Consider the following 23,877-nt stretch of genomic DNA (forward strand, 5'->3'; position numbering starts at 1 on the left):
GGAGAGAAAGATCTTCAACTTTCATGTTGGACAAAATTTCATTTGAAGCTTTCTTGTTGATTTAATCTTGAGTTGAAGTTGGTCAAAAACCTTGCCATTTTTGTAAAGTTCAAATTACAAGTCACTTGCTATTTTTGGAAAGTCTTGATCTGACTTCAAATTCTCCAATGTTGATGTTTGAAATGTCAAATGAGACTTGTTCCCACATGAATGAGGCATCTCTAACCATCTCCCACCTCCAATTCCATAGTTGAACTGACAGTTGACTTTTGTTGACTTTTTAGGGTTTCAGATGATTTGCACATGGACTGATGAGTCTGAGCTTTCAACACTTGGCAAAACCACTTCAAAATGACCCTTGGGTCACATGAACTCATTGTACCAACCCTAGGGCCTTGATCTCATGGAGATTGCTCCTGTTGCCTTGCACAGTTGAATCTTCTAACCAGTCTTGCTTGATGACTTGATGGACTAATGCAATGAACAATGCAATGTTAATGACCTAAACATGAAAATGTATATACAAATGGGAGGTGAAAATTTGAGGTGCTACATTGCCCACCAGAGCTAACATAATCACGTCTCGGAGGAGAGGCCTCGACTGAGTTCTCGGGAAATGGTCACCAGAGTCGACGATTTCTAGAGGAACATCATGCCGTTACGGAACACCCGTAGGACAGAACATATCCAAAAGAAACCTCGTCTGGGTGTGGGTTTTCATGAACGACTTAACGTAGCAACATGCCACACAAGCCTCATGACTATCCACTCTAAAACCTGTGTGTACACTCAAACCTAGGTAATGGGCTTATCTCTCATAGAACATCCCATCCCAAAAACAGAACCAACAGATATAGCAATCATGTGTACACAATGCAATAAGATAAGGCAGGTAAATAAATAACTGTACAAAAGCATGAACACCCAATAAACAAACAACCTACAAAAGCTATGAGGGACTCGCTTAGGGAAACCGGGTCCCCAGCAGAGTCGCCAGCTGTCGCAACCTACCTGCAAAAAAACAACCGGCGAAAAAGGAAAGACAGAAGAGTCGCCACCGTGCGTTATTTATCCCAAAGGAGGGAAAGGAAACGCTCGAAGTAAACCTGAAAAAAGGAAAGGAAAAGACAAGGTCTCGCAACCAAATCTTGGGTTCGGGAGTCGATTATGCGAAGGGAAGGTATTAGCACCCCTACGCATCCGTAATACTCTACGGGTTCCACTCTTGTAGTTCTTGTCTAAAGGGTGTGGGTTATCTAATTTACTATTTACTAAAAAAAAGGGTCAAAAGGAAATGACTCGCATGGATGTCGCATCCACTGCATACGTCGCGTCTTATGCCTACGTATCTCATCTGGAATGAGAATCAGAGCAAGCCGTAGTTCGGATAACTACGGGGTAAGGGTTGTGTTTTGGGGTGAACGACGTTACTACACAATCTACCGGATGCTCGACCTTTGGAGACTTACTCGCCTGTAGTAGAAGGAGTAAACGTGTTCTTAGGAGAAGAAAAGTCAATGAGTTTATTTGTGTTTTAGGGATGCTTATGCAAAAGGGGTAATGAGGATAAGACCTCATAGCTCTTAACCCTGGACAGGGTGAGCTCATGACAAGGCGTGGGGGTTCAGAAAGGTGGAACCCTCTCCACTGACCGACCGGACAAAAGATCTGGGGTTTTTGTTTTGAGGCATCGACACGTAGTGTGATCTTAAAGAACGACCCACTGAATAACGGGGGATTGGCTACTAATCCCTTTTATCCGTCAATTGCCTCTTCGTGGAGGTCTTTGGGCACAAAAGTAAATAAACAAAAGAAAACATTGCCTCCTATCGAGGTCTTCCAGCTAAGAAAACGGTAAAATGCGGGAAAAATAAAGGGATCAAAAGAGATCTACCGCATGGATAAAGATCCGAAGCAACAGCAAATAAAGGAATAAGAAACCCATAGATCTCTCAAGCTAGCACCATCAAAGAAAGTGAGTCAGTACAGGTAATCGGAATAAACCTCCAGGTAGTATCCCACAAATAAAGTGGAACACCAGGCAAGTCATCTCTGCAAGAGTCATGTGAGCCCTCACAAAATAAAACTCAACAAACAGGTTAGAGAAATAAGATAGGGTAATCAAGAGTTTCCCCCAAATCAAAATGTAACCACATGAATCATGCCATTAAAATTCACAAAAAGCAACCAAGGGTAGGAGGCATAAACCTCTTGTCAAACACATGTATCAAAAGGGTATCAAATTCACCCATAATACCTCATACATTAAGAGCATTCAAATTAAAAGCATAAAGTAATGGGAATAAGGCAAACCTGACTGGAGAGATCGAATGAAATTGAATTTCCCAGTTGGGTTTGCAAAGCAATCTGAGGGTTTATATGAGATGGAATTGGTTCTTTGCAGATGAGTTCCCTTCAGTCTCTGGAGGTTGCTCTGAACTCTGTTAACTCTTCTCTCACTATCTTTTTCCCAGCCAGGGTAATAGGAATAGAATGGCCTTTTGTTTCACTGAAACTCTGAATTTATAACCTGATTTTTGTGGACCTGTGGGCTCAAATGAGAGAGGTCCAAGTCCAAAAAATTTCTGTTATATTTTATTTATTTATTTATTTATTTATTTATTTTTAAAACACGTGGGCTTCGCCTAGCGAGCATGACAATTCAAGAAATTCCTCTGAGCGTAGGTGATTCTGGTGGCTTTTCTTGGGACTCGCTAGGCGACCCATTTTGCTCGCCTAGCGAGCATGACAACTCATGAACAAACTTTTGCTCCTTCAAGATTAACGTTTTGACTGACGAATAGACCCCTGTTGGAAGTAACTCAAGTCCTTCCCTTGTGTTGACTGATAATCTAAATAGAACCCACAAAGTGTCCTGGATGATGTTCAAGCTTCTGGAGCTAATCCCGATTGACATGATGAAATGCAATGTATCTAATTCTGATTGATAATGATGAAATGCAATGTGAAATGTGAAATGACCTAAAAATGAATGCATGAATGAGGAGGGCAAATTTTGGGGTGTTACAATATGACAAAAAGAGTAGGAGATAGGATCTAGGGAACCCCAGTTTTGACCAGTTAACTTTCTCTGGTCAACCACCATGAACCAACTTGCAAACTTGAAGTTCTCTTGATCTCTTGGACTCATGGAGGATCATATATGAATAAGATGATGTATAATTAAGTATTCCTTGAAATATTTGACCAAATGATGAAGAAACTTGCTGAGGAAGTCACATAAGATACCCAGATGAATTAAGGCTTCCAAGGCAAACAAGCTTTAAACTCTTGATGAATTCTTGATGAAAATGATAAGTGGAGATCATGGGGATCCATATATGATGTCTAGAGTCAAAGTGAACCATCTCTTGATTAGTCTCCTTGCATTGAGGGTCTCAGACCCTAGATATGAGCTTGATGAGGCCTTGGTGGATGCACACACTACCTACACAAAAGTAAAACTATACATAGACATATTTTTGGCATTTTGGTTAGTAAGCCAAGGAAAATAAATTATGATTATATGTGCTTGGTGACCTCTCCCAATTCAAACCCAGTGAATGAGGGGTAAGGAGGGTGCCAAGGTGTGATCCCAAAGCCAATGCATATGGTGAGATAGCATGAGGGATCTTAGGTTCAAAATTAGGGTCTTACAGCTGCCCCTATTTAAGAACATTCTAACTGAGAATATGAAGGTTAAAATATTCGTATCAACTCAGTAGAATGGACTTAAATAAAAACATATAGAAACAAACTTTGGTCCCTAAGAGACCTCATGATGCATATGATATGAATGTTAAAATAATCTTTGTGGGGAATATATTTCCACAAAGAAAAAGACTCTGGAGAGACTGCGAGTCCATAGGAGCATACTGCATTCCATAAGGAAACCTCATTGGGGAGACGGAGACTCTGGGGGATAAAATATATGCATAGGTCAGGTTATGACTTAAAAACTGCTGGAGACACGAGGAGAATTTCCATGAAAATAAATCAATGGAAGGACTCGGTTGGGGATAAGGGAAACTCTGCAGGGGAAACAGATGGATCAGAACAAAGCTGAAATACCTGAATCAAACTCAACTGGGGAAGAATAATCTTCAACACAGGAGTACTAGAAATATATTATCTATTACCATTTACTGGGTAGGAAGATAATATACTCTAACAGAGGGACATCCATTACCGGTTAGGGTAAACATATCAAGGATGACTAGCTGAGGAAAAAGAGGTGTATTCGTTACCGATTACTAGGTAAGAATAGCCTGCTGGGGAAAAAGATCAAATAGGGTTTACAACTACCGGTTACTGGGTAGAAGACCAAAGAGAGAGTATCTGTCACTGATTAAAGTGAACATATCAAGGATAACTCAAAGGAAGAATATCTGTCATCGGTTAGGATGAACATATCAAGGATAGACTGCCAGGGAAAAATAGGAATTATATCTATCAATTACTGGATAGAATACCAAAGAGAGAATATCCGTCATCGGTTAGGATGAACATATCAAGGATAGACTTGGAGGGGAAAGTGGGGTTTACAACTACTGGTTACTAGATAGAAGACCAAAAATAGGAGAAAATCCATCATCGGTTAAGATAAACTTATGAAGGATTAACTCTCTGAGGAATAAAAGTAGGGATTACAACTACCTTTCACTGGGAAGAAGACCAAAAAAAGGAGAAAATCTGTCACCGGTTAGGATGAACATAACAAGGATTAACTCTCTAAGGAATAAAAGTAGGGATTACAACTACCTTTTTACTAGATAAAAACCAAAAAGGAAGAATATTTGTCACTGGTTAGGATGAACATATCAAGGATATACTACACGGGGAAACGCGAAAACGAATTTGCTGGGAAAACAAAGGAAGTAGATTACTTTTACCGGGTATTGGGCAAAAGTACAATACTCACAAATCGAGAAGAATATTACCAGTTATTGGGTAATAGACTCTCAGGGGACCAAAATATCCATCTAGGTAGTAACTAGAAAGAAACGGTCAAACAAAGACTCAACCCAATAAGGATATAACTCAAGGGGAGTGGTTCCATCCAGATAATTAACTGGGGAGGAAACTGAAATAATGATCTCCCACAAGAAAATAACTCATTGGGGAATGAGAAAGGTTAAACTCTTTCTGCTTAAGGGGGTTGACTGTAACACCCTTCTAAAATACCCCAATGTTTAATAATAAAATAACAACACTTAAATCATACATATCAGAGTAATCATACATCTCAAGGGTGTCACATAACCACTTCTTCACAAAAGTCAACGTAAAATCAGTCATGCTCAATTTTATTCAACATAAATCTTCTTTAACAATACGCAGCGGATAAAATATTTCAACATCTGTAATTCATCAAAATTAACATTTATTCAACAATTCAAATATCCCGTCCCGATGTTACATCTATCAGAGCATGACCCTCTAACCACACTAGACTTCAAGCACTAGCTTCTATTCGACTCACTGCTCGTTACCTGAAAAATATAGCTGTAAGGGTGAGTTCCTCAATCGATATAACAAATATTATAATTTATCATGTTATGTTAAGTAATTCTACACGTTAATCACCCTAATTATATCATGCATTAGGCAACGGCACAGTCAACTCAATTATCATATTCAAACACAACGTAAAGGCAACTCAATAACAACATAAAATGCAACTCAATGAGACTCGACTCTTCATGCATGTGGTACCATTTGGAGTAAAACTCCCAACTTAAAATCATTGCCAGTTTAGTGGGCATCAAGGCATAAGCCTTCAACTTTCAACTTAAAATTTTGCCAATCCAGGCCAACGTGGTGTGAGCAAAAGCCCCATATTTTTGCCAATCCAGGCCAACGTGGTGTGAGCAAAAGCCCCGACTTAATGCATATGAATGTATATGTCATGTACGACTTGCAACTTTAACAACATAATAGCAACAGCAACACAACAGCTTTTTCAACAACAACAACTTAAAATCAACGTTGGCTCATCAGCCTACTACTCAGTATTTTCAACGAAACAACTTATATTCAACTTTGGCTCATCAGCCTACAACTCAGAGTTTTCAATAAAACAACTTATCACATATTTGCATCAACATTTCACAACATAAAACCCAACAAAATTATTCCTCACGATTAACTACAATGGTTCAATCACCAATCACATTTACAACATAGAAAGATTAACTATTTTCCACTCTGCAAAGACTCTGCTCAACTGGAGGGAGTCGGCGCAAAAGCCTTATGCGTCGACGCATACAGTCGACGCTTAGCTCACTGGTCGGCGCAAAACTACCATGCGTCGACGCATGCAGTCAGCGCATGCCTCACGGGTCAGCGCACGCCGACCCTATGGTCGACCGCTCGCGCGCAGACTCAGATTTTTCTGAGTTTTCCAGGGTTCCGTTAGCTTACGTTTCACAGGTTTTCCGGCCGTTTCCTCAACTACAACCATCTCTAAACAGAACCATTCGTCCGGTAAATTGGTAGCGCCGGTTCAAGTTTTTAATTGGGATTCGTACCCTGGTCTAACATTTTCGACTCACACAACTATCAATTCAATTTACAGTTTTTAACACGGTTTATTCAACGTCAATTTCAGCATATACAGTTCCAATTAGGGTTAAAATCAACGGCTTCTCACTACCCATGACATGTTATTCTATAATACCCATTAAACGACGATAAACCCCCCTTACCTGAGATAATCCGGCAATTCTCGAAGCTTTAGCTTTTCCGTTCTTCAACCGTTGCTCTACAGCTCTTTGCCCTTTTTCTCTTCTCTGCAGCTTCTCTGAGTTTCACGTGAAATTTCTTTGTTAAGAATGAAACCCTTTTCTTTATTCCCACTTATATATATATTCCAATTATTATTATTCCCAAAATAATAATAATAATAAAATCCAAAATTCCAATTATTTAATTAAATTAATCATTTAATTATTAATTTAAATTAAATAAGTGTCTTATTTCTCTTGGGGTGTTACAACTCTCCCCCACTAAAAGAGTTTTCGTCCTCGAAAACATACCTCAAGCAAATAACTCTGGATAGGACTCTTTCATCTGACTCTCCAGCTCCCAAGTCACATTGCCACCTGCTGGTCCTCCCCAAGCTACCTTCACTAAGGCAATCTCTTTACCCCGCAACTGCTTCAACTCTCGATCCTCAATCCTCATAGGTGATGTTTCAACAGTCAGGTTATCTCTCACCTGTACATCGTCTACTTGGACAACATGCGACGGATCATGAACGTACCTCCTCAACTGAGACACATGAAAAACTTCATGCAAATTCGCAAGTGACGGCGGTAAAGCGATACGATAGGCTACTTCTCCTATCCTCTCCAAAATCTGATAGGGACCAATAAATCGCGGTGTCAACTTCTTCGACTTCAAGGCTCGACCAACACCAGTTATCGGAGTAACACGAAGAAACACGTGATCTCCCTCTTGAAACTCAAGTGATTTCCTCCTCTTATCATGATAACTCTTCTGACGACTCTGAGCCATCCTCATCTTCTCCTGAATCATCTTAATCTTTTCTGTAGTCTGTTGAACAATCTCCGGTCCAACCACAGCACTCTCACCGGACTCATACCAACATAAAGGTGTCCGACATCTCCTACCATACAAAGCTTCAAACGGCGCCATACCAATGCTCGAATGAAAACTATTGTTGTAGGTAAACTCAATCAAAGGCAAATAACAGTCCCAAGCACCTCCTTTTTCCAAAACACAAGCTCTCAAAAGATCCTCTAGTGACTGAATCGTCCTCTCAGTCTGACCATCAGTCTGCGGATGATATGCAGAACTCAGTCTCAACTTAGTTCCCAACGCCTTCTGCAAACCTTCCCAGAATTTCGATGTAAATCTAGGATCTCTGTCCGAAACAATACTTGACGGAATACCATGCAGACTTACAATCTTCTCAATATACAACTCAGCTAATCTCTCTAACGGATAATCCATTCTGATCGGAATGAAATGAGCCGACTTCGTCAATCTATCCACAATCACCCAAATAGCCTCAAAATTCTTAGTTGTCCTCGGTAAACCAGAAACAAAATCCATACTGATACTATCCCATTTCCACTCTGGAATCGCCAACGGTTGCATTAGCCCAGACGGCTTCTGCTGCTCAATCTTTGACTTCTGACACGTCAAACAAGAATAAACGAAACTCGCGATATCTCTTTTCATCCCCGGCCACCAAAATAACTTCTTCAAATCATGATACATCTTCGTAGCTCCAGGATGAATACTCAACCCACTACGATGTCCTTCTTCAAGAATACTCTTCTTAAGTTCGGTAACATCCGGAACACACACCCGACTACCAAATTTCAAAATACCAGTCTCATCAATTCTGAATTCTCCACCTTGACCTTGACTCACTAGAGTCAACTTATCAACCAAAAGCACATCAGATTTCTGACCCTCTCTGATCTCATCCAGAATACCACTTGTTAATTTCAACATTCCCAATTTAACACTATTGTGAGTACTCTCATACACCAAACTCAAATCTCTAAACTGTTCGATTAGATCCAACTCCTTAACCATTAGCATAGACATATGCAATGATTTCCGACTCAACGCATCAGCCACCACATTTGCTTTACCCGGATGGTAATTCAAACCAAAGTCATAATCCTTCAGGAACTCTAACCACCTCCTCTGTCTCATATTCAGCTCTTTCTGATCAAACAAATACTTTAAACTTTTATGGTCACTGAAAACCTCGAATCTTGACCCATACAAGTAATGCCTCCACAACTTCAGAACAAACACTACAGCCGCCAACTCTAAATCGTGCGTCGGATAGTTCCTCTCATGAACCCTCAGCTGTCTTGAAGCATAAGCTATAACCTGCTTATTCTGCATCAACACGCCACCCAAACCCAACAATGAAGCATCACAGTAAACTTCAAATGGTTCCGACGAACTCGGTAATGTCAGAATAGGAGCACTAGTTAACCTTCTCTTTAACTCTTGGAAACCTCCTTCACATTTTGAGTCCCAAACAAATGCTTGCCCCTTTCTAGTCAACATCGTCAACGGTAACGCCAACTTAGAAAATCCTTCAATGAACTTCCTATAATAACCAGCCAAACCGAGAAAACTTCGAATCTCAGCAACAGACTTCGGAGCTTCCCACTTAGATACCGCCTCTATCTTGGAAGGATCAACAGCAACACCACCTCTTGAAATCACATGACCAAGAAAACTTACCTCTTCTAACCAAAATTCACACTTGGACAATTTAGCAAATAACTTCTTTTCTCGTAGAACTTCTAAAACCACTCTCAAATGCTCAGCATGCTCTTCTTCAGACTTCGAATACACCAAAATGTCATCAATAAACACCACAACAAACTTATCTAGGTACGGATGGAAAATCCTATTCATATACTCCATAAATACTCCAGGCGCATTAGTCACACCAAAAGGCATTACAGAATACTCATAATGTCCATACCTTGTTCTGAAAGCAGTCTTCTGAATATCCTCGGTTTTCACACGAATCTGATGATACCCAGATCTCAAATCTATCTTGCTGAACACACTTGCACCAACCAACTGATCCATCAAATCATCAATCCTCGGCAAAGGATACCGATTCTTGATCGTCACTTTATTCAGTTGTCTGTAGTCCACACACAACCTCATAGTACCTTCTTTCTTCTTAACCAACAACACTGGTGCACCCCACGGTGACACACTCGGACGAATAAATTTCTTATCCAACAGATCTTCCAACTGACTCTTCAATTCAGTTAACTCAACAGCAGACATACGGTACGGAGCCATCGATATCGGCCTAGTACCAGGTACCAAGTCAATAGAGAACTCCACTTCACGCTCTGGCGGCAATTCATTCACTTCTTCCGGAAACACATCAGGAAAATCACACACCACAGCTAGATCGCAAATCATCAGTTTATCTTTAGCCTCCAAAGTCGCTAACAGCATGAACAACTCTGCTCCCTCAGCTACTGCCTCATCCACTTGCCTTGCTGATAGGAACAAACTCTTTCCTTCTTCAATCTCAGGAAAGATCACCGTCTTATCAAAACAATTGATAGAAACTCGGTTGAACACCAACCAGTTCATACCCAGAATAACATCAATCTGCACTAGTGGAAGACACACTAGGTCCATCTCAAAGTCTCTACCAAAAATACTCAAAGGACAATTTAAACAAACCGATGTAGTAGTCACTGAACCCTTCGCAGGAGTATCAATTACCATACCACCAAACAGCTCAGATATCTCTAACTTACGTTTCACAGCACAATCCAAAGATATAAAGGAATGAGTCGCACCTGTGTCAATAATAGCTACAAGAGGAAAGCCATTAATATAACACGTACCTCGGATCAAACGATCATCAGCAGAAGTCTCGGAACCCGATAAAGCAAAGACCTTGCCTCCAGACTGATTCCCTTTCTTCGGCTTCTGACACTGACTTCCAATATGCCCTTCTTCACCACAATTAAAACAAATCACTTCCTTGTGCTTGCAATCAGCTATTGCATGCCCAGTCTTACCACAGCGAAAACACCTCTTTACTTCAGCAGTACATACATTACTCTTATGACCAGCCTGACCACATTTGAAGCAAACTATACCAGTAGGAGCACCTCCCCTACTAGTCCTCTGAGCCGGAGCAGCTACTTGTTTCCCTTTTCCAGCTGGAACATCATACGGCTTGCCACGGTTTTGATGTTGCTTGCCTCTGCGATCACTGACAATCTTGTAATGAGCATTATTGTCCTCTTCAAATATCCTGCAGCTATCAACCAACTCAGTAAAAATGCGTATCTTCTGATACCCAACAGCCTTCTTAATTTCAGAGCGCAATCCATTTTCAAACTTGATGCACTTTGAAAATTCAGCACCAGCACCAGTGTAATGAGGATAAAATTTGGACAACTCCACAAATTTCGCAGCATAATCCGTGACAGACATGTTTCCTTGCTTCAGCTCAAGGAATTCAATCTCCTTCTTACCACGGACATCCTCTGGATAATACTTCCTCAGAAATTCCCTACGGAATACATCCCAAGTAACGACTTCACCTGCCGCGGTCAACCTCTCGTGAGTCTCTAGCCACCAGTCATCAGCTTCGACTGCTAGCATGTGAGTACCATACCGAACCTTCTGAGCTGGAGTACAATCCATAACACGGAAGATTCTCTCAATCTCTTTCAACCATCCTAAAGTTGCATCTGGATCATGCTTCCCTTTAAACACCGGCGGATTCTCTCTCTGAAAAGTCGCCAAGCTACGTGATCCAGCATCTCCACCAGCGTTTGGCAAGTTCTGCACAGCTTGTGCCATTGCTTGCATTGCGGCAGCCATTGCAGCGTCATTCCTTCCAGCCATTTCAACTTATCAATGCAACACAACTTAACGTTAGATTAATAACAATTACACAATTGTTAGACAGTAACGACACGACAACTGGCCGGACAGACCGACCTGCTCTGATACCACTAATGTAACACCCTTCTAAAATACCCCAATGTTTAATAATAAAATAACAACACTTAAATCATACATATCAGAGTAATCATACATCTCAAGGGTGTCACATAACCACTTCTTCACAAAAGTCAACGTAAAATCAGTCATGCTCAATTTTATTCAACATAAATCTTCTTTAACAATACGCAGCGGATAAAATATTTCAACATCTGTAATTCATCAAAATTAACATTTATTCAACAATTCAAACATCCCGTCCCGATGTTACATCTATCAGAGCATGACCCTCTAACCACACTAGACTTCAAGCACTAGCTTCTATTCGACTCACTGCTCGTTACCTGAAAAATATAGCTGTAAGGGTGAGTTCCTCAATCGATATAACAAATATTATAATTTATCATGTTATGTTAAGTAATTCTACACGTTAATCACCCTAATTATATCATGCATTAGGCAACGGCACAGTCAACTCAATTATCATATTCAAACACAACGTAAAGGCAACTCAATAACAACATAAAATGCAACTCAATGAGACTCGACTCTTCATGCATGTGGTACCATTTGGAGTAAAACTCCCAACTTAAAATCATTGCCAGTTTAGTGGGCATCAAGGCATAAGCCTTCAACTTTCAACTTAAAATTTTGCCAATCCAGGCCAACGTGGTGTGAGCAAAAGCCCCATATTTTTGCCAATCCAGGCCAACGTGGTGTGAGCAAAAGCCCCGACTTAATGCATATGAATGTATATGTCATGTACGACTTGCAACTTTAACAACATAATAGCAACAGCAACACAACAGCTTTTTCAACAACAACAACTTAAAATCAACGTTGGCTCATCAGCCTACTACTCAGTATTTTCAACGAAACAACTTATATTCAACTTTGGCTCATCAGCCTACAACTCAGAGTTTTCAATAAAACAACTTATCACATATTTGCATCAACATTTCACAACATAAAACCCAACAAAATTATTCCTCACGATTAACTACAATGGTTCAATCACCAATCACATTTACAACATAGAAAGATTAACTATTTTCCACTCTGCAAAGACTCTGCTCAACTGGAGGGAGTCGGCGCAAAAGCCTTATGCGTCGACGCATACAGTCGACGCTTAGCTCACTGGTCGGCGCAAAACTACCATGCGTCGACGCATGCAGTCAGCGCATGCCTCACGGGTCAGCGCACGCCGACCCTATGGTCGACCGCTCGCGCGCAGACTCAGATTTTTCTGAGTTTTCCAGGGTTCCGTTAGCTTACGTTTCACAGGTTTTCCGGCCGTTTCCTCAACTACAACCATCTCTAAACAGAACCATTCGTCCGGTAAATTGGTAGCGCCGGTTCAAGTTTTTAATTGGGATTCGTACCCTGGTCTAACATTTTCGACTCACACAACTATCAATTCAATTTACAGTTTTTAACACGGTTTATTCAACGTCAATTTCAGCATATACAGTTCCAATTAGGGTTAAAATCAACGGCTTCTCACTACCCATGACATGTTATTCTATAATACCCATTAAACGACGATAAACCCCCCTTACCTGAGATAATCCGGCAATTCTCGAAGCTTTAGCTTTTCCGTTCTTCAACCGTTGCTCTACAGCTCTTTGCCCTTTTTCTCTTCTCTGCAGCTTCTCTGAGTTTCACGTGAAATTTCTTTGTTAAGAATGAAACCCTTTTCTTTATTCCCACTTATATATATATTCCAATTATTATTATTCCCAAAATAATAATAATAATAAAATCCAAAATTCCAATTATTTAATTAAATTAATCATTTAATTATTAATTTAAATTAAATAAGTGTCTTATTTCTCTTGGGGTGTTACAACTCTCCCCCACTAAAAGAGTTTTCGTCCTCGAAAACATACCTCAAGCAAATAACTCTGGATAGGACTCTTTCATCTGACTCTCCAGCTCCCAAGTCACATTGCCACCTGCTGGTCCTCCCCAAGCTACCTTCACTAAGGCAATCTCTTTACCCCGCAACTGCTTCAACTCTCGATCCTCAATCCTCATAGGTGATGTTTCAACAGTCAGGTTATCTCTCACCTGTACATCGTCTACTTGGACAACATGCGACGGATCATGAACGTACCTCCTCAACTGAGACACATGAAAAACTTCATGCAAATTCGCAAGTGACGGCGGTAAAGCGATACGATAGGCTACTTCTCCTATCCTCTCCAAAATCTGATAGGGACCAATAAATCGCGGTGTCAACTTCTTCGACTTCAAGGCTCGACCAACACCAGTTATCGGAGTAACACGAAGAAACACGTGATCTCCCTCTTGAAACTCAAGTGATTTCCTCCTCTTATCATGATAACTCTTCTGACGACTCTGAGCCATCCTCATCTTCTCCTGAATCATCTTAATCTTTTCTGTAGTCTGTTGAACAATCTCCGGTCCAACCACAGCACTCTCACCGGACTCATACCAACATAAAGGTGTCCGACATCTCCTACCATACAAAGCTTCAAACGGCGCCATACCAATGCTCGAATGAAAACTATTGTTGTAGGTAAACTCAATCAAAGGCAAATAACAGTCCCAAGCACCTCCTTTTTCCAAAACACAAGCTCTCAAAAGATCCTCTAGTGACTGAATCGTCCTCTCAGTCTGACCATCAGTCTGCGGATGATATGCAGAACTCAGTCTCAACTTAGTTCCCAACGCCTTCTGCAAACCTTCCCAGAATTTCGATGTAAATCTAGGATCTCTGTCCGAAACAATACTTGACGGAATACCATGCAGACTTACAATCTTCTCAATATACAACTCAGCTAATCTCTCTAACGGATAATCCATTCTGATCGGAATAAAATGAGCCGACTTCGTCAATCTATCCACAATCACCCAAATAGCCTCAAAATTCTTAGTTGTCCTCGGTAAACCAGAAACAAAATCCATACTGATACTATCCCATTTCCACTCTGGAATCGCCAACGGTTGCATTAGCCCAGACGGCTTCTGCTGCTCAATCTTTGACTTCTGACACGTCAAACAAGAATAAACGAAACTCGCGATATCTCTTTTCATCCCCGGCCACCAAAATAACTTCTTCAAATCATGATACATCTTCGTAGCTCCAGGATGAATACTCAACCCACTACGATGTCCTTCTTCAAGAATACTCTTCTTAAGTTCGGTAACATCCGGAACACACACCCGACTACCAAATTTCAAAATACCAGTCTCATCAATTCTGAATTCTCCCAAAATAATAATAATAATAAAATCCAAAATTCCAATTATTTAATTAAATTAATCATTTAATTATTAATTTAAATTAAATAAGTGTCTTATTTCTCTTGGGGTGTTACATTGACACTCTACAATTGAAGGAGGACAGACACACCAAATCTGTATAGGTAATGGTATCACCAAAACAGGAGATTAGAATAACGAAATCAAATGCAAAATGCATAATGAAATATCTAATGAATGTGCATATATATGATTGATGATTATGCTGACGAAACAACACAAAGGATACAAATATCACATATTTGAATCATTGTTGCAACACTCGGCTAATCTCAACAAGATGGAAACACCAATTGGAGAAAATGTTGGGGGTGAACATAAGTCATCTAGCTCTAAATAACTCAACTCCGACTAGGGAAAGAGAAAAGATCTGCTGAGGACCTAAATTGTCAACTCTGTGGGGAATTTTAGGTCAACACCAAATCAAATGGGAGACAACCCTCCACGACACCAAACTGAAATACTGCTCAAAATCCAAAATTCCCGAAAACTAGAGGTAAAACCAAGATCATTGCTGAGGGTGATGTGACCAAGATCATTACATTCCTCAAAAATCATCAAATTCCCTTAGGAAATTACGAAATAAACCAATTCCAAGGAAAAGATAACCGGATCCAATGCACTGCCGAAGTTACACAACACAAATATGCTAATGGAAGCCACATAAAGGTTCTGGATCTCCGAAGTCACAAACTGGAGGGTATCAAAAGGAGTATCGCGGTTGTGGGGTATGGACCGATCATTAGCTCAACTCTACTAGGGATGCTAAAATTACTCGGGGTGAAACTTATAAACCAAATTGGGGATGAATGACGAACTGCTAGGGAAAAGTTACCAAACCAAACTTCTAGGGGAAGACCAACAAGGCTTCACACTTCAAGACTTACCTGTTCTCAGATTGCTGTTAATATTCTTTGCTGAAATCAATTATTCTTAAAGTGATTTTTATTATTTTTAAGAAAAATAATTTTTATTCATTAATTTATTTCAAAATTATCATCATAAAAATTCAATTTTATTTAGCAGAAGTAAATAAGAGTAGAAACAATTGGATAAAAAGCTCAACTTTATTTAATAGAATGGTAGTCTGTAAATGACAAGACTCCATAGATATTTACAAAGCTGAAAATGGTAATTTATATGGAAAAGGGCTACATTGAATACAATGATCATTGCTCTCCCTACCAACTTCAGTATCCATTATGCTCTTGGCTTCGGTTGAGAATAATGAATCATAACCAAGCGACCTACTCAAAACTGCCTCCATGACTAAGACCAACCGAATGCAATTACTTTCCATAATCCCTAGATTACCCCAAGGCAGGGTATTCAATCTACCAGGATAAATTTTATGTTTTATGTCTCTAATTTTTGCCTGGATCACCCTTTCGGGGTTTCAATCCACCGAGACGCTCATTTTTTCCTAAGTCGCCCTTTCAGGTTTTCAACTTAGCGAGTTGTTCTTTTCTTTTGTTAGGAGAAGTATTTCTTGACTGCATCGGCATTGACGGGACGAGTGAACTCTTCACCATCCATAGTTGTAAGAATCAAAGCACCGCCTGAAAAGGCTCTCTTCACAACATATGGGCCTTCATAATTAGGAGCCCATTTTCCCCTAGCATCAGGTTTGAAAGATAAAATCTTCTTGAGCATGAGGTCACCTTCTCTAAACACACAAGGCCTGACCTTATTATCAAATGTCTTCTTCATTCTTTGTTGATATAACTGACCATGACACATGGAAGTCAATCTCTTCTCTTCAATTAAATTCAACTGATCATATCTAGTCTGACACCATTCAGCTTTTGTCAACTCGACTTCCATTAGCACACGCAGTGACGTGATCTCAACCTCTACTGGGAGCACAACTTCCATACCATAGTCAAGAGAGCAAGGGGTTTCCCCTGTTGAAGTGAGGATGGATGTACGATACCCATGTAAAGCAAATGGGAGTATCTCATGCCAATCTTTATATGTTACAACCATTTTCTGAATGATCTTCACGATGTTCTTATTTACATCTTCAACAACCCCATTCATCTTTGGTCTGTAGGGAGAAGAATTATGAAGTGCAATCTTGAAGTCTTTGCAAAGAGATTCCACCATATTATTATTCAAGTTTGATCCATTATCAATAATGATCTTACTTGGTAAACCATAACGGTATATAATATGATTCTTGATAAACCTCACAACAACTTGCTTGGTCACATTCGCATATGATGCCACTTCAACCCACTTGGTGAAGTAATCAATGGCCACCAGAATGAAACGATGTCCATTCGAAGCTTTGGGCTCAATCATACGAATCATATTAATTCCCCACATGGAGAAGGGACATGGAGAGGAAATGACATTCAACAGTGTCGGAGGAACATGAATCTTATCTGCATAAATTTGACACTTGTGGCATTTCTTCATAAACTTGTAACAATCAAATTCCATTGTCATCCAGTAATAACCTGCTCTCAACATCTTCTTCGCCATAGCATATCCATTGGAATGAGTACCAAGGGAACCTTCATGACTTCAGTCATCAATAAGTCTGCTTCGTGTCTATCCACGCATCTGAGTAGAATCATATCGAAGTTTCTCTTATAAAGTACATCACCATTCAAGTAGAAGTTGCCAACTAATCTCCTCAAAGTCTTCTTATCTTTCAAAGATGCCCCATGCGGGTAACTCTGACTTTGGAGGAAACTCTTGATATCAAAATACCACGGCTTTTCATCTTTAACTTCTTCAACAATAAACACATGAGCTGGCCTATCAAGATGCATCACAGTCAAATTAGGAACTTCATTCCAAAATTTCACCATAATCATGGAAGCCAACGTTGCAAGAGCATCTGCCATACGGTTTTCATCTTGAGGGATATGATGAAACTCAACCTTTGTAAAGAAAGTTGAAATCCTTCTCGCATAGTCTCTATATGGTATCAAACCGGGTTGATTCATCTCCCATTCACCTTTGATCTGATTCACAACCAAAGCTGAATCTCCATAGATGTCGAGATACTTTATTCTTAGATCAATGGCCTCTTCAAGCCCCATAATGCAAGCTTCATACTCAGCCATATTGTTTGTACACTTCAAGGTCAATCTAGCTGTAAATGGAAAATGAGTTCCTTGAGGAGTAATAATCACTGCCCCAATGCCATTACCATATGAATTAACAGCTCCATCAAATACCATGCCTCATCAGGAACAAGGTTTCGACCCTTCTTCAAGCAACGGTTCATCACAATCTTTCATCTTCAGGTACAAAATCTCTTCGTCAGGAAAATCATACTGTACTGACTGATAATCTTCAATCGGTTGGTGAGCTAAATGGTCAGCCAAGACACTACCCTTAATTGCTTTTTGAGATCGGTATTCAATATCATACTCAGATAACAACATCTTCCAACGAGAAATTCTCCCAGTTAAAGCAGGCTTCTCAAAAAATGTACTTGATTGGATCCATTTTGGATATCAACCAAGTAGTATGATTCAACATATACTGGCGCAGACGCTTAGCAGCACAAGCCAATGCACAACATGTCTTCTTAAGCACAGAATACCGAGTCTCACAATCGGTTAACTTCTTATTGAGGTAGTAAATTGTATACTTCTTCTTCCCATATTCATCTTGCTGACCAAGAACACGCCCCATACTCTCATCAAGAAAAATCAAATACATGATCAATGGTCTTCCTTCAACAGGAGGAGATAGAATCGGAGGCTCAAGCAGGTACTCTTTGATATTATCAAAAGCTTTCTGGAGATCCTCGGTCCAATCATAAGACTTATCTTTCCGAAGAAGCTTGAATATAGGCGCGCACGTGGCAGTCATATGCGATATAAATCTTGAGATATAGTTCAAGCGGCCGAGAAAACCTCTTACTTGCTTCTCAGTTTTGGGCGCAGGCATCTCTTGTATTGCTTTAACCTTGGTAGGATCAACCTCAATACCTTTCTCGCTGACAATAAAGCCCAACAACTTACCAGAACTAACACCAAAAGTACACTTATTGGGATTCAAGCCGAGTTTATACTTCCTCAAACGCTGGAATAACTTCAAAAATGCTTAACATGCTCTTCTTCATCACTTGATTTGGCAATCATATCATCAACATAAACCTCAATCTCTTTATGCATCATATCATGAAAAAGAATGGTCATGGCTCTCTGGTATGTTGCATCAGCATTCTTTAAACCGAAAGGCACCACTCTATAACAGAATGTTCCCTAGGGTGTAATGAATGTGGTCTTCTCCATAACTTCAGGTGCCATCTTGATTTGATTATAGCTGGAAAATCCATCCATAAATGAAAATACTTTGAATTTAGATGTATTGTCTACCAACATGTCAATGTGTGGCAGAGGAAAGTCATCTTTCGGACTAGCTTTATTCTAAATATTTATAATCAACACACATGCAGACTTTTTCATCTTTCTTCGGAACAGGCACAATATTGGCCACCCATTGAGGATACTCAGAGGTTATAAGAAAACCATCATCAATTTTCTTCTCTTTACTTCTTCTTTGATCTTTACTGCCATATCGGGATGCGTTCTTCTCAACTTCTACTTGACCGGCGGGCATTCTGACTTCAACGACAATCTATGCTCCACAATCTCATAATCCAAACCAGTCATGTCTTGATAAGATCAAGCAAACACATTAGAATACTCTCGAAGAAGATCAATCAACCCCTTCTTATCTTCTGGACACAATTGAGACCCAATCTTGACTTCCTTCACATTATCTTTGGAACCCAAGTTGACTAGTTCAATCTGCTCTTCAAACGGTTGACTTACTTTTTCCTCGTGCTCAAGTAAACGAGATAGCTCATCAGATACTTCTTCACCATCATTCTCTTCCTCAGCTTCAAACACAGGGAAATCAAAGTTTGGAGAGGGAGTAGGATCATTGTATTCAACAGGTTTGAGAACCAACCTGCATAATGATTTGATACTTTGATTTTAGAGAAATGGAGTGTGACGAATTATGCAGATGGAAGATTATTATTTATACATATTTTTTGTGATTACCATTTTCAGAAAGAGCAAAAAGTAAAAATAAAACACCATAGATGTGGATGAATAAAATTGTCTTTTATTGATGATAATAAAAAAAATGCCCAACAATGTTCACTTCTCCCTTAGGCATAGAAGAAGGATTTTTCTTAAAAATAAATGAAAAAAATTACTTAGAGCGATGAATAACAGCAGGAACATCAACAACAACCCAATTGTTGCAAGTCTGGCCATGCATCACAAAGTTGGCGCAGGCTTCGTCTTCAACACCATCGTCTTCAATCACGGTAGCTGAGTGTTGATCATTCTCATGAACGAACCCTCCACTGCGGAAACTTGGTAGCACAACTTCAGTTCTGATGTTGAACGGCCCTGGTTGAAAACCAATCCGGCTCTATTCTTGTTCTCTGCAATCTCTATCATACGACCCCATTTGTCAATGCTGCTAGTTTCAATAGCCTTTCGTGCATCTTTCAAAGAAGAAATGGGTGCCCTAGTTTTATTCATTTCATCATAAATAGACAAGTCTTGGAACGGCATTCCAACCTCCTCCTCAGCTTCAACATATGTGAAAGATGACAGATGGCTTACCAATAACGCCTTCTCTCCACCAACAACGACAAGTTTGTCGTTCTTCACAAATTTTAGCTTTTGGTGTAGAGTAGACTCACAACCCATGCTTCATGAATACATGGCCTTCCCAACAAGCAACTGTAGGCCGGGTGGATATCCATTACCTGGAAAGTAATTTGGAAATCACTCAGACCTATCTTCACTAGAAGGTTCACTTCACCAATGACAATTTTACGAGAACCATCGAACGCTTTGATAATCATGCCGATGTACCTCATTGGGGAGCCTTGGTAAGAGAGTCTTGACTAAGTTGATTTTGGAATCACATTTAAAGATGACCCAATGTCGACCAACACATTGGACAAAGCGTCCTCCTTACAGTTATTTGAAATATGCAATGCCAAATTGTGATTTCTGCCTTCCTCGGGAAGCTCTTCATCACAAAAACTCATATTATTACAAGAAGTAATATTGGCAACTATGTGGTCAAACTGATCCACGGTCACATCATGCTCAACATAAGCCTGCTCTAGCACTTTCTGCAGCGCCTCCCTATGTGCTTCAAAATTCATCAGTAGTGATAGCACATAGATCTTTGACGAAGTCTAGAACAGCTGCTCTACAACATTAAATTCACTTATTTTGATCAATTTTATCACTTCATCATCATCATTAGCCTTCAATTTGCTGGATTTACCAGATTGACACATTGAAGCACTAACCAGATTCACCACCAGAATCTCTGCCTTCTTACTTGCGGGAACATCTTCTACCTCTCTTGCAAAAACTGGACCAAACACACGACTACTACGGGCCACCTTTGCAATATCTGCAATATTCACCACTGAATCTGCAATTAGTAGAGGAACCTCTTGACCATTCTCAACCATTGTGGCGTTGTATTGATATGGTACAACTTTATAGGATGCATACGGAATAGGGCCCGCTAACCGTATAACCAACAGCGATACCGATCTATTGACATTGTTGTTATTGTTACTATCAAACTGGATAACTACCCGCTCAAGGGTCTTGAATACATGCACGATCACATTCACATCACCTATATCCCTCGACTGTTGAATCTGGACTACATTCTCATCCATCAACTTCTGGATATCTCTCTTGACAATCATACACCCACGGGGGTTCACACTACAAATGGCACAACCATCATGGTTATGTTCACAGTCATTGATCAAACATAAAGTCTTATGCATATCCACCAAAGATCTTCGGATACGTTGCACATCGAATACTCGGAAATTTCCTGGACAACCGTCCACCATATTGACAGTAGCATTACCATGAGCAGGCAACAAATTAGCTTTCACGTTCGGCGCTCTGTCCTTAAAGGACACCATACCACTCTTCACAAGTTTTTGGACCTCATATTTTAATGGATATTAGTTCTCTATGTCATGGCCAGGGGCTCCCTGGTGAAAAGCACAACGAAGTTCAAGTTTGAACAACCATGGAAGTGGCTCAGGTATTTGCGGAGGATTTCTTGGTTGAATGAGGTTCTTGACAATAAATGATGGGTACAATTCTACACATGTCATAGGAATAGGGTCAAAAGAGACCTTCTTCCTCTCAAAGTTTTGTTGATGATGATTATTGTTGTTGTTGTAGTTGGTTCTTTGTTGCGGTTGTTGTTGATGTTGTTGTTGCTGAATCGGAACTGATTGATTGTTGGAATTATTGAAAAATACAGGAATTACTGATGAAACTTGGTGTTGATGTTGACGAGGTTGAGAACTCTTCCTGAAATGAGGCCTCCTCTGCCTCCCCACTGATACTGAATTAGTTGCAACCTCATTCCTCTTGGAGAAACTTCCACCATACTTCTTGCTAGATGATGCTTCTTCCTTAGACAGACGTCCTTCACGGACTCCTTCCTCTAGCCTCATCCCCATGTTTACCATTTCGGTAAAATCATCGGGGGCACTCGCATCCGTACGTTTGTAATAAAACGAACTCAGCGTGTTTAGGAAGATCTTTGCCATCTCTTTCTCTTCCAAGGGTGGACTAATCTGATCTGCCAGCTCTCTCCAACTCTGGGCATACTCTTTGAGTGTCTCCTTATCCTTCTGAGGCATAGACCTCAACTGGTCTCTATCGGGCGCCATGTTCACGTCGTACTTATATTACTTGACAAAGGCCTCGCCTAAGTTATTGAAAGTACCGATGCTTGCATCGTCCAAACCCATATACCATCTTAAAGCAACTCCAATCAAATTGTCTTGGAAATAGCGAATTACCAACTGATCATTATCAGTCTGAGTAGACATTTTTCTGGCGTACATCACAATATGGCTCAACGAACAAGTATTCCCTTTATAATTTTCAAAGTCGGGGACCTTGAACTTCATCGGGATTTTAACGTTGGGAACCAAGCAAAGTTCGGAAGCACTCATCCCAAATAAATCTTTTCCTCTCAAAGTCTTCAACTCTTTACGCAGCTTGAGGAATTGATCTTTCATCTCATCCATCTTCTCATACATATCTGGACCTTCAGACGACTTAGAATGGTAGATAGTGTCCTCAACAGGTGGCAAAGTGTGAACAACTGAAGATGGCACTGACATTACCGGGCTAGACGCCGACATAGAAACAAATGTGGGCACATACTCTTCTGGCATAAAGTTTGAAGGCATTCCCCAAGGGAACCCAACAGGCATGGAAGGAATAGATTGACTGACAGCAGCAACAGAAACAGTTGAGGCAACAACCTCAGAAATGACAGTCCTCTAGGGAGGAGTTGCAGGAATTGGTGATGACTAGCTTTGTGCGGCAATAACAGATTCCATCATAGCCGTTAATCTAGAGATTTCGTCCTTCAGTTCTCAGTTCTCTTACTCTAGATGCTCTAGGATCCTTGGTTGATTAGCATGAGTGATATAACGGTGATGCAGCTTGGCTGATGCATAAAAGAAGAACTGAAAAGACATCTAGCGAGAGAAAAACTGATTGTGTGACTAGTATGTCTATAGGATTCGTGACTGCAAGTGCACAGTCCTATCGTGTAGTTTGAAAGATTATCGAACCCAAAGGACTAATAATCGAACTTACCGTTATCTAATGTTGCTACGTAAATCTAAGGCTGAGGATGTCTCTAGGAGTTGAGGGATGAAGAGAAATAACTACTAACAAAAATAGAACTTTAATATAAATATCAATAGCGGGATGTCGGTATGTTACTCATCAAATTTCGGGGATTCGATAGATAGTCGGTGTAATCTTAAACATCAAAATACTCTTTAGTAGAAATTATTTATTTAAAAGTATTTATCTCACACTCTCGTGTTTATTGACTCTGACTATACTCTTAAACCAAAATGCTTCGCTCTCGCTGTCACATTTGAATTAAAATTATTTTTTGGAAATAAATAAAGTCTAATTAATCCTAAAGCTCTCTCGTTGTATTTAGAATTAATGCCTAGTTTCTGCTATCCGGTTAAAACCTCAAACTCTCGTTTTTATTGACCGTAACCTTTTT

This window comes from Lathyrus oleraceus, chromosome 1, assembly GCF_024323335.1.
Source record: "Lathyrus oleraceus cultivar Zhongwan6 chromosome 1, CAAS_Psat_ZW6_1.0, whole genome shotgun sequence".
Classification (NCBI taxonomy): Eukaryota; Viridiplantae; Streptophyta; class Magnoliopsida; order Fabales; family Fabaceae; genus Lathyrus; species Lathyrus oleraceus.